The 12,717-nt window shown below is 42.5% G+C and overlaps 1 protein-coding gene across 4 annotated transcripts in view; it reads left to right on the top strand.

Annotated features, from left to right (window-relative positions):
• Positions 1-2,618: 2,618 nt before the first annotated feature.
• Mapk10 (mitogen-activated protein kinase 10) overlaps positions 2,619-12,717 on the top strand; it is a 313,083-nt gene continuing 302,984 nt past the window's right edge. For all 4 annotated transcript variants that reach the window (XM_085836936.1, XM_021162159.3, XM_021162158.3 and 1 more), the window contains exons 1-2: positions 2,619-3,030; positions 8,271-8,385. The gene's annotated coding sequence lies outside the window, so the exon portion shown is untranslated. The remainder of the gene's footprint in view (positions 3,031-8,270; positions 8,386-12,717) is intronic.

Below are 12,717 nucleotides of genomic sequence, written 5' to 3'. Positions count from 1 at the left end.
TCATGAGGTGAATAGAATAGACTCTAAATACTGTGTTAATAATGCAAACACCACTGGCATATGCAAGTTGAGAATTAAAGATATAAACAATCTTACTCGTCTCCACATCAGGTCAGCATCCATTACTCTTGGACACTAATGCCATGAAGAGTGTTATCCAATACATGAAAATGGATGGCTTTAACCTATTCATGGCTGTCATCATTTGTGAAATTCTGCTCCATGAATATACAATCATTTGCTTATCTGTTCTGTGGATACACTTTTAATTGCTTATAGCTTTTACTTATTGCAGATAAAGCTGGTATGGCATCTATGCACAACGTTTTGTGTGCATGCTTCTATTCCCTTGCATGAATGCCTAGAAATGGAATTGTTGAGTCACACTGTAGGTGTCTGTTTATCACGATGGAAATCTTCCGACCTGCTTCCCAAAGTAGCTTTATCACTTTCTATTCTCGCCAGCAAGGAAGAGAGCTCTGGTTTCTCATAGCTCCTCCAGTATGAGTGCTTTTGGTTGTGGCCATTTTTGTAGGCATGGAGTAGAATTTCTCTGGATTTAATTAGCATTTTTTTCCTAATGACTAGTCATGTTGAGTGCCTTTTCATGTACATATGGACTATTGATAAGCCTTCCTTCAGGTGTCTGCTGAAGTCCTCTTACTCATCAAACATCTTTGTTTGTTGTCATTGCTGGACTGTAAATGTTCGTATAATCAGGAGTTTGTATACATCAAGTATATTTTCACAGGCATGTCAATATTTTCTCTTAGTCTGCCTTCTCACGGATGACTGTGAGCAAGTAAAAGCTTTTGACATTGATGAAGTATTTTTCTCTTTCTCTTTTCTTTCTTTCTTTTTTTTTCCTCAGAGTGAATACATTTATTTGCCTTAAGAAATCTTACTCCAAGATCAGAATTTTGTTTTTCATTTAGAGGACAGACATTATTTTACAAGCTTTACAGATTTTTTTTTAACCCTCCTGTTGTGGCATATAACTTCTCTTGCTGTAGTATTTGTTCAGAGTGCAAGGTAAGAGCCAAAGTCCAGTGTTTCCTTGTCAATGTCATTATTGGGATTGACTTTGCCATGGAAACATGTTGGGGATGCTGCGTGGTGGCACAGGGCTTGCTTAGCATATGTAGGCCTTGACCTCTGGTTCCTAGCACAGAAAAGGTGGGGAGAGAGAAGCAGAGGAAAGGAAGGACATTCAGACCAATAATTTACAAGCTGCCTACTGTGAAGTTGCTTGGCTGTTCATCCATAGTTTATACCAGGCAGTCATAATGTATAAGTAGACCCAAGTGGAGAGTAAAAATTAGTAGTCAGCTACTGGTTCTCATGGGACTTGAATTCAGAACACAGAAACAACCAAAAACATGTTGGGAGTTGTAGAGCGAGAGCTCACACAGCTTTTCCTTTCTGAGCTTTCTTCTCGGGTAAAACAGCTCGGGGACTGAAAACTCGATGTGGTCCCTCGGGATCTCATGATGCATCGCAGGGTCCGCCATCTCTGCTGGCTTTACACCTGTTTAACCTTACTCATAACCCTACAGCAGAGGGATAGAAGCTCCTCGCTCAAGTCAGTGGGCCAGTTACAGGGCACGGTGTGAAAACATGAATTTTAGCATCACTTTGGTTCAATAGATGGAAACCCATCTAAAAGATGTTTGAGAAAAACCAGCATTGAATCTAATTGTGTAGCTTGAAAAGTCCAAAGACTAGGATTACTTTCAAAATATGTATTGAAATGATGCTATATGTGAAATAAGGTGAAAATTGTTTTGGTAAACATTTTAATAGTGAAAGTACTCTAGGGATCGTTCCATCTATATCTATATCATCTATATCTATAAACATCTATATGTATATATACATACATACATAATTTAAAATTTCATATAGCAAAGTCAGAAAATTTGCTTAAAAATTAGATATGTAGTAAATTCAATTTATATTAGTTTCCCATGGAATTTTCTGAAACCAGAAAAAGAGTATCGCAGTACCCTAATTTATTAACTCAAATTGTCAGTAGTTTCTTTCTACCTTAAACTGCACTATAAACACCAGTCTAGCCAGTTTGCTTTAGCTGATATTTATGCAGGGTTTGTACAAAAATAGGGAGACCAAGAAGAAATGGGGTTGGATAAATGACCTCTATGGTCCAGATGCAGGTCTAATCTTGCATCTCTTCTGAGGTTGAATCCATCTCTTGTTTGTTTTGACATTTAGAGAGATGGTACACCTCTGCCTTCCTTCGCTGTTTGTAAAAAGCTGAGGTAGTTGAAAATCCGGGGTGACTGGCTTCCCAATGGCTGTTTGATCTGCCCTTGGTGCTGTGCAGAGCTGGAGCAGTGGGGAGGATGCTCTTTGGCTTCGTGCAGAATTCCAACCCCCCCCCCGCCCCCGCCCCCGCACGCTGAATTCGCATATCTTGGTTGCCACGTTCCGAAGCTTGCTTCTCATTTTGCCAGAAAACGAGGTAGCTGTAGCCACAGATAGACTTTTTCCTTTTTCTCTTTCCTCCTCCTACCCCTCCCTAGACCTCTCTGGGCTTTGACGTCATGTGTGCTCCTTTCAGTTGCCATAGCAACCCCATTCCCCAAGCCCTCTGTCCGTCTCCTCTGGTAGGTTCCACAATGGTACAGGCAGCCTCCCGCTGCACAATGGTTTCCAGGCAGTGAGAGGGTGATTCAGCAAGCCGCTCTCTCTTCTCTTAAGCCTCCTCGTCGTCTCAGTTTATTTTTATGGGGGGTGGGTGGTGCTTCTTATATGCTTACCCTTTTTTTTTCTATTTTCATTTTTACAAATTTCCTTTTTCTTCCTCACTCCTCAATTACTAGGGGCTTGAGTGAGCTAAAGATTGGGTCTTCTTGGAAATCACCTGTCTGTTATTATTTTTAAATAATCGCTACACCTCCAAAGACTCTCTTCCTTACTCCGGTTTGGAATGTGGCTAATGACTACCCAGTAGGGAGGATTTCTGGGGCAAACAGCCGGACCAGGATCCTAGTTCTCAGGCACGGAATGGTAGGTGGCTCCTTGCTCATTCTGGGTTCTAACCTGGTTTGGGAGGGTGGATGATATCTGTCATCGTTCCTGGTGGAATGGGAGAGAGCATGAGAAAGTAGGAAGTGATGGTGTTGGAGAGCGGGTTTAAGCAAGTGTACTATTTGTGAGGCAGAAAGACTGGTGTTTCTCTCTGGGCAAAGCATCTCTTCTCAGATGGAGGCTAAAACCTTTCTGTTTGGAGTGAAGAATTCTAGAAGGTGGGACAGACCATTATTGTTATGACTTGGCAGAGTAAGAGAAACACACACGAGGGGGGTGGGGGGAGAGGGGAGAGAGAGAGAGAGAGAGAGAGAGAGAGAGAGAGAGAGAGAGAGAGAGAGAGAGAGAGAGAGAGAGGAGTCTGGCTCTCACTTTAACTGAGAAATGCTATGGGTCTCATAAAACATTCAAAAACGTTATTAATAAATATAAATAAACATAAATGTTTATTTCCAGACCGATTTAACTTTAAATATTCTAGAATACATTATTGCACTTTAGAGGTATTTACCAAAATATTAGAAACTATGTTCCTCTTGTAGAAAGACCCTGAGCTAAATTTGGGCTGCAGACAGGAACACAGGACAGGGAACAGACCAGGGAAAGGAGCAAACACTGGCGGCACCGCAGCCACCCAGGTGAAGGTCCCTTTAAGAAAGTGATCTCTCAGTCACAGCAGGCAGCATTTTTCTATGGCAAGGTTCCCAGGTATTCAGTGCTGAGATACTGTGTCCCCTAGAAATGTCAGAGCATTTTCAGAAAGAAAAAAAAATAAGCTGTCACTGGAAAAGAGCTTGATGATACAGTTATCAGAATTTATGTGTTTGTACTTCAGAGAATAAGTGTGCTTTATTTGAAAAACCTCCAAGTAAATCAGGTTATGGATATTTCAAGGAAAAAAATATACTTTTCCTTCCGACATTTAAACAGAAGGACCTAGGTGCTGCTTTGACTCCCTTCTGCAGATAACTTTCAAGGGCATTGCAATTTGGCCACAGAAAGGAATGGCTTACCCCAGGGCACTAGGTTTTGAAGCAGCCACAAGGTTGTTTACATGCTCTGCGTTTGCTGCAGAGCGATGTGTCTGTGTGACGGAGATAACTTTCATGAACACAGGCTAAGTCATATGGGACAGGCCACATCGGGGAGTGAAGGAAGGCTACCGTTACCAGGCACCACTTTCCTTTCCCCAATTTCTGCCTCTTTCTAATGCTGCTTTTGCCAATCCTGGATGGGTTTGCAGGATGCTGGTCAACGCATTTAAAATGGTTGCGGTAATAGCCACTTACTTCTCTCAGAGAGGCTTCAGTAGACGGCTGTCCTCAGTGAGCATGTCAGCACAGGAGCCATGCTCGTGAATGGATTCACAAGCCTCCAACTCCACTTTGGAATCATGGGGATATAGGGCAAGACATTTTGATGTAGCAGTCCTGCTGCTTCTGCTGTGTGTTTTCTTTCTTTCCTTGGGGGAGGGGGGATCTTGGTCTTACCCTTCAAATTGACACAAAGTATTGTACAGTTTCTGTACACTAGAAGGGATTGCCTCCTTCCCCTGCAATGGGACTAGAAAAGCAGATGAGGAAGGTGGTTGACCTTAAGCGTGAGTTTCCAGCTTCCTTGTTGGCTTCTCCTTCCCTTCAGTCCTTCATAGCTTTCATTTTTCAGGGCAAGATCTTTGCAGTTGTAATGAAAAGAGGTTCCCAGTGATAGGGGAGCCGAGACACTACCTGGGGAGAGGCAGATTCAGCTGCCTCCAGCTTCCTGCTTGCTGTCCCCCAAAACAGCATCGGCTGGGGGAGGGGATATGTTTGCATGCCGGAAGGGGTGATTACAAACGGATCCCACAGGGACCGAGTGTGCTCTCTCTGTCATTGTCTGGCGCATCTGCAGCTAGTACTACGGTTTCATAGTATGTGGTCAAGATGCTTCAAGGTTAAGAGGAACTGAGAGGGGATACGGATGCCATAGAAGTGTTATTTTAAATCTACAGCAAAACTCACTGGCTGCCAGTGTTGTGCTATAGGGATATCAGAAGCAAAGGAGATTTGCCTAAATGTAAGTGTTCAAAGGAACATACATATATTCAAAGTTATATTCTAGGCTCATGTAAACGAACCTGTCTCTTGGAATATAAGCTTAGCTACAAAGGCTTTCCATCTTGATGAAAAGATAAAGACCCAGTAAGGTTTCCTTGTCTGTTAAGCACGGGGTCAGGTGTGTTTTTTTTCTTGCACCAGAGCTGACCTCACGTCCTATTTGCTAGCTCTGGAGTGGTATGGCTGTGAATAAGCCAAGCAAGTCTTTGGTTGCTCGTCAGAAAAATGGGCTGCTGGTGAAGGCTGCCTTCAGTCTGTATGAGAAGCAAACGGATCCACACCGTAGAGGACTTCATCCCTGTACCCCTGCCCTGCTTCCTGTAAGGTTCCTTCCCAAGCTCTTGCTTGGCATGGTGGCAGTCTTTTATAGAGGGGCGCAGAAGTGTCCAGTAGCGACTAGAAAGGAGCGCAGTGCTCTCCCTGGCTGCGGGCACGCAAAGGAGCTCCCTCCATACAGGCATCTGTTACTGCGCCTTCTCCCTAGCTAGCGAGGAGGGGAGGGTTCCTGGGGAAAACGGCCTACAGACTCCCGGGAGGGCAGCTGCATCATCAGTCAAGGCGAACAAAATCCATTTGTGTCTTCAGCATATTGAGATTATTTATTGCATTGCATAATCTTGTGTTGAGACCCGGTGCTGCCGGGTCGGGTAAGAGGGCTTGCTGCATATTGTTTGAGGAGACGCTGTCACTTAGAAGGGAGCTTGTGTGTTAGTTACTCCTTACTGGCTTTAGAAGGGAGCTTGTGTGTTAGTTACTCCTTACTGGCTTTCACACTGAAGTTCAAGTGGTTTGAGCAGACTGCTCCCTCCCCTCCCCCCCTGCAGCCCCCACAGTTTGAGTACATTTCAATCTCTCCAGCTAATTAGAGAAAGGAAAGTTAAAAATCTGTGTATTTTGAGGACCATTGTTTCCTTCATCTTTAATGTAGAAAAACCTTTTTTTTTTTTTCTTTTTCTTTTTTAATAGTGAACCTTGGTAAAATGAGTGGAAACAACACTGGGTAACACTGAAAGATCTCTAAATCAAACTTATACGTATGAAAGCAGTTTCCAAACACACCTATTTTAAGCAATGAATTTTGTAGTCTAATTGACATTTTGGACCCACAACAAGCTACTTTGGCCTTTCTCACCATTCTCATCCCTGGTGCCTCCAAGATACAAAACCCATAGACTTCATAGAAGCGCGCTGGTGGGAATGGAAAGCCAAGCTTTGTACAGAAAGATAAATGATAGCGAGCTCTGTTGGAATTATTCCAGTCACAACTGCTCACATACTCTTAGTGGTGTGCAGACTGAAGGTGCAGCCATGGCACAGGGCACCAGGCATGGTACAGGGCACCAGGCAGAGCACAGGGCACCAGGCATGGTACAGGGCACCAGGCATGGTACAGGGCACCAGGCAGAGCACAGAGCACCAGGCATGGCACAGGGTACCAGGCATGGCATAGGGCACCAGGCATGGCTCAGGGTACCAGGCATGGCTCAGGGTACCAGGCATGGCACAGGGCAACAGGCAGAGCACAGGGCACCAGACAAAGCACAGGGCACCAAGCAGAGTAGAGGGCACCAGGCATGGTACAGAACCCCAGCCATGGCACAGGGTACCAGCTCTGATACAGGGCACAGGGCACCAGTCATGGCACAGGGCACCAGCTCTGGTACAGGGCACCAGGCATGGCACAGGGCATCAGCTCTGGTACAGGGTACCAGGCAGAGCACAGGGCACCAGGCATGGCACAGGGCACCAGGCATGGCACAGGGCACCAGGCATTGCTAAGCAGCCTGCACAGTAAGGGACAGGATTCTACTGATTCCTCCCCTTATCCTCCTCCCTCTTCCTCCCTAATGTCAGGATCAAGACAAAACATAAGCAACAGAGACTTAAAAGCTCTAAAAATTCATGTCAGTGGGTTTTCCTCACAGAAATAAAACCAAGTCCTGGTGTGTGGCTAGTGGCCAGCCTGGATGGACTAGATGCTTCCTAAGTGTGGGATCCTGGAGTCATTGTTGTCTTTCCATGTGGAAATGGGTCCTGAAACCACAGAGCATGAAGGCAGGCTCCTAGGACTACTTACTTGGCTGTGTTTATTTTGTGTCTCTAGGGGGAGCTTCTCTCTTCACACCAACCACCTCACCAAACAGTAATTTCCTGTCCCTTCAGATACTATGTCATATCAGCCTAGCACACAGTGGGCACACTAGGCACACAATAGTTGTCTGTTAATTGAAAAGTGCAATGCGTGAAAGATGGTGAGATGGGTTTCAGATGTTGGAGTCAATGCTTGTGTGGGGAGTTGACTTAAGCAGTGAAGACAGGACAGTTTGATGGTCAGTACAATAGGAATGAAGAAGAGGAAGAGACACTCTGCTCTAAAATGGAGATGTATGATGAAGCAGATCATGCCTGGATGTTAGAAGTAGATGAGAGAATGGTGGGGAAAGTATTCCTGGAAATTATTGTAACACTCACCAGGGACAGTGATGAGACCCTTATTTGACCAGAAAGGGAGATAATTTCAAGATGGCGGCCATATTTGTTAAGCTGGATATCAAGCCTGAGGTTTGACAGTAGGAAGAACATTGAGAACTTGGCGTGGGCCTTGAGACACTGCTCTAAAATAAGGAAGGCAGCAAGGATAAGGAGTGGGTCTGTAATAAGATCAGATTACTATCGTGGCCTCTTTTGCCTCCAGAACAGCATCTGCTTAGTTTTATGCTGTGGATCCCAGGGGATTCTTTTTGTTGGTAGCTGTGTAGCCATTCCTCTGGTGAACTGTGCTGTAAAAAGAAACTGTGTTCCAGTGGAAGCTGAACGGATTGAAAGTCCACAGGTAGAGAAGTAAATATCCCATCCATTCAGATACTTAGTAACTGAGTTCCATGTCCAGAGTTTACAAACTTCTAGCTGTTCTGCTACAGAGGCCACCCAAAGTTTCTTCATTTGCAACAGATTCTAACAGAAACTCTTACCTCAAATGTCCTATGTTGTTTCCTTGTTCCTTGCCACCCTGGGAATCTGTTCTATTGCATTTGATGTTAGTATTTTGGTTTTAGTCATAAAGATGAAATTGAGTGTGGAATCTTAAAATCCATCTGAAGCATCGTTCTGCTCTGGTTTTAGGCTATTGCGAGAACAGCACCGGCAGGACCATCGCAGATCTTGGTTATGGCTACTCAGGCAAGATGCTGTTGAGTTAAGACCCCTTTCCCATAGATGAGAAGCCACAGAAGCAGTGGTAAGTGAAGCATCTGCAAATACTCCCTAGTAGGATGCTGAGAGTCGACAAGACCCGTTTACCATATTGCCACATATCGCCTCATATATGGATTTGAAGAAGCACTGCTCAAGATGGAGCAAAAATCATTGGAAAAGAACATGTATATTAATTGATGGTGTGGTGCTTCTAATATCATTCTGCATTATTCTGTGGTTTTGAGATACACCACAGCAATCTCTCCATGTTATAGAGTAAAGGTTGGATAGCATTCTTTTAGGTGGCCTTGTTTGTAGGCAGCATGTCACTCTAGTGGTTAAACTCTCTCAGTGGATAAATTGGTTCTGAACTAAATTGTGAGTGGTTGATTCCAGAAGCAAACCTCTATGCCCCACCCCACCCCCATACCCCCTCACCCACCCCACCCCCACAACCCCTCACACACGTCATTTAGCTCTTCAGACACACAGGGAAGAGAACTCCATCACATTTGTGGATATTTTCAGCTACAAATTCATCTGCTCAGGAAACATTAAAGGTATAGTTAGTTGCTCTGCCCACTTAGAATAATCTGAAAAAATGTACTATTTTATAAAAATATTAGCGCACCCAAATTCAATATCTAAGGTCAAATCTACACTTGCTTCATAGTCAGTTACCAACGTCAGCAGTTAGTCAGCTAAAGTCGAGATAAGGAAGCTGTGGTCTGCCAAATAACATCTTTGAGGAACAGAATGCAGGATCAGTGCCTGGAAGACTCTGTGAAAGGAAGCTGTTGGTGTTGGCGATCAGTGTCTCACGCCCATTTGCCTGGTGGCTCCTTCAGAGCAAGGTTGTCCTGTGCCTTAATGTGGCTCTTATAACTGCAGAAATCTGAGGAAATTAATTCTATAGTGATTCACATTATGGTTTTTACAATCTTCCACTGAAGATGCAAATCTAATATCCAAGACCCGCTATAGGGTACTTTACAAAAATGTGTTGTGTGTTCATTATGAAGGAAGAATCATAGATAATTGCCAATAACCAACCACTTATGATCTATAACAATGACAGTTTTATATGGTTGACTATAATATGTTGCTATATGTTATGTAGTTAGAAGGCGTGCTCTATGCCCAGGTTAAACATTTATTTATTAAGCTAATACTTAATAAGAATCTATTGTGTAGATATGCTATTGATTTGTTGGCTAGATGGAATTCCCTGTCTTACAGGACTTCTCAGTTGAAGGAATGTGTCACTTACATGATGTGCTATTATCAGGACAAATATATTCTAAAGATTGTGTACTTGTGAAGTGTGGTTCCATAGACAGACATAGGGTTCAAAGGGATTTCAGAGAGAATCTCACAGATACAGAGAAAATTAGTCAAGAAGATTTCACGGAAGGGATATTTTGGTGGATGTTTACGTGTAGCAAGAGGTTAGCCAGAGGAAAAACACAATCAATACATGGCGGGGACACTGATCACCATGGATGGAGAGGGTTACAACAGACATGTGAGGGATCTCTTGGACAAAGCTAAGGTGCTTAGGTTTTATCCTAAAATGAATAGTTTTGGAGATCTTAAGTCAGAGAGGGATGCAACTGGCTTATTCTAAAATTGTAGATATTTCATCCACTAGAAGAATATATTATATCTTCTATTATATATGATGTAATGTATATTATAATCGGAAATAGAAGGTTAAGATAATCATGCATCATATATTCACAGGCTCCCAGCAAGCCCTGCGTGCTCCAGATCACGTGCCTGTCCCTCCACAGCACAGTAGTCTTACCTGTCACTCACCTGCTGCTGTTCTTTGTAGAATGTATAACCACGTGGCTCTTCAATATGTATCTCAGTTTGTCTACACTTCAGTTCCACATTATTGTCATTATAGCTTCTGAGGTCTTAACCCTCTAGTGATAACGTTCACACATAGAGCATATTTGTGTGAGTTGGTGCACAGCATTTTATTGTAGGAATATACCAAAAATTTTGCTTGTCCCTTTGCCATCGACATTCAGATTGTATCACATATATCTAGAATAATAAATATCAAGAGAAGGAATTGCTAAGTTTTGATGCGTATGTGCCTTTAATTTTAATAAATAATTCAGAAAATAATTTTAAGTTGGACACAGCAATTTGTACTCATGGAGATCGTGAAGGAGAACCTCAGAGATTTCCCCTGTTCTTCATTTGCAAGTTCTTATATTCTCCTAATCAGGTGGATGTGTAATTATACTCATATAAGTATCAATTTGCATTTTGCTGATTACTAACGATGAATATCATTCCATTTTTCTTGATGCGGCCAATTGATGTTCTTCTTTTGTGAAGTGCCTGCTCCAGCCTTTTTGAGATTTGTCTCTCAAATTCAGATCATTTTTGAATTCTTACTGTGTAATAAGCACTGCACTGAACACTTTAAAAACATTAATCTTCAGTCATCTCTGTGGTTTACAGACCACGGGAGGAAGGCAGAGTTTAGGCGGTCAAAAACTTAAGACAGATACGCAGTGAAGAAGCAATGGACTTAGCGCTCAACACTAAGTCTTCCTGACCTGCGAGTTCTTTAAGAGTCCTGACCTCTGAGTTTCTCAGAGTTTGTTCTGGGGCAGATTAGGCTGAGGCTAGAGGGAACTCTGAAAGGGATGCTGCAGGAGCAAAAATACTGAGAGCGTAAAGCAAAGAATGGCTGGCCGTGGTTACACATCAAAGGAATGGCCCTGAAGATGAGTGTCATTCAGGGGTGAAGAAGGTAGAGATGGGAAATGTTGAGGGTTTCCGTATCTGTAGGCTAGGCAGATTCTATATCAGCCATATATATATAGATTTATAGTCTTATAATCTTATAGTCTTTATAGATATATAGTTAGAGTCTCTAAAATATATCTTATGATTGTGAAATTTAATAAGAAATCAATGAAAGCCTGTAGGGTTATAAAGTTTAAGATTAAAAAAAGACCACAGTGTTTATTTGGGCTAATTCTTTACTTTCTAAAGATTGTGGCACAGGTTGCTAATAGAGAGCAGGTGGCTTTTGCGAGATCATGCATCACTAAGCATCACGTTAAGGGTAGACACTAGGACTGAAAAAAAAAAAAAGCAAAGAAAGACCAAATCGCAACTGCCTGGTTTTAAAATTCATAAGTGAAGCTAAAATCAAATGCTCATCAGGTTAGGATCCTTTGGTTTAAGTCTAGTATCTCTGTTACCAAGTAGGCTCTGTCATCTTTTTTTGGACTTATTCAAGTAGCTTGGCACCATTATATCTTTTTGCCAATGATTCTACCAATGAAACCACATGTTATTTAGTTTACAGTTATTCCTGTATGACCTGCCTGCATAAGGGCTCTTCATTATACTCTATTGCCAATGCAATACTTTCTCTTCTCCTTAAAGAACACCACATTCTTGCCCAGGCCCATCTCAGAGGCTCCTGACACCTAACAGTGCTGGGGTCTCCAATGTGTCTCAATCCACCCCATACTCAGGGGTCCTTTTCCTCTGTGGTTTGCTGCATCTTCTCAGTTCTGACTGTATTCACTGTTTGTTGCTTGCAGATGGCTCCAACTTACAATACATTGACTTATGAGTTTTGTTTTTTGTTTTTGCCTCACATTAATGCATATACAGTCTATATCTACTAAGAACTGTGTTTCAGAAACCAAGAAATGTAGAGACAGGAGAAATAGTCTTTTATAGAGAAGAACCTTCCCAATTGCTAATCCAGTACCAGTTGTCAGCCCTGAAAGCATATATACACACATGTAACACTATACAGACTGTGCAAGATACATTTATATACTTAGACATATATGTGTGTGTGTGTAATATATATATACATACATAAAATATAATATATATGTATGTATGTATGTGTATAACAACAATGAAAGAAAAAGAGATCATGAATCTGAGAGAGCAAAGGGTTACATGGGAGGAAATGATGTAATTATATTTTAATTTCAAAAACAAAACAAGTCATTACAAAGAACCCTGCTTCAGATTTTGAGGCTTGCTCTTCTGCCCAGCTGGTGGTGTGTTGTAGGATACTTAATTGTGATGATTGAAAGCAGCAGGAATCTTCGGATCCCAGTTAGCTGCATGAGATACACAACATTTTATTATAAAATAGGCTTCACAATTGGATGGCTTGGGCCAACTAGAGGCTTATAGATGTATCTTGAGTCCATGTAAGATGAGACGAGCCAAGATATGATGTTTGGAAGGTCAGGATTATCAGGGTGCGTTTGACCTCTGATGGTGTTGGCTTGTAATCAGTTTGTTGGAGGGGTCATCACTGTCAGAAGAACATGGACACTGGCCCATGCTGACTGTGTTGACTGCTTTCCCA

Source organism: Mus caroli, unplaced genomic scaffold (genome assembly GCF_978045245.1).
Source record: "Mus caroli unplaced genomic scaffold, Mus_caroli_1 scaffold_4, whole genome shotgun sequence".
Lineage (NCBI taxonomy): Eukaryota > Metazoa > Chordata > Mammalia > Rodentia > Muridae > Mus > Mus caroli.
The sequence above is the reverse complement of the archived record's forward strand: the minus strand, read 5'-3'. Positions and strand labels throughout refer to the sequence as shown.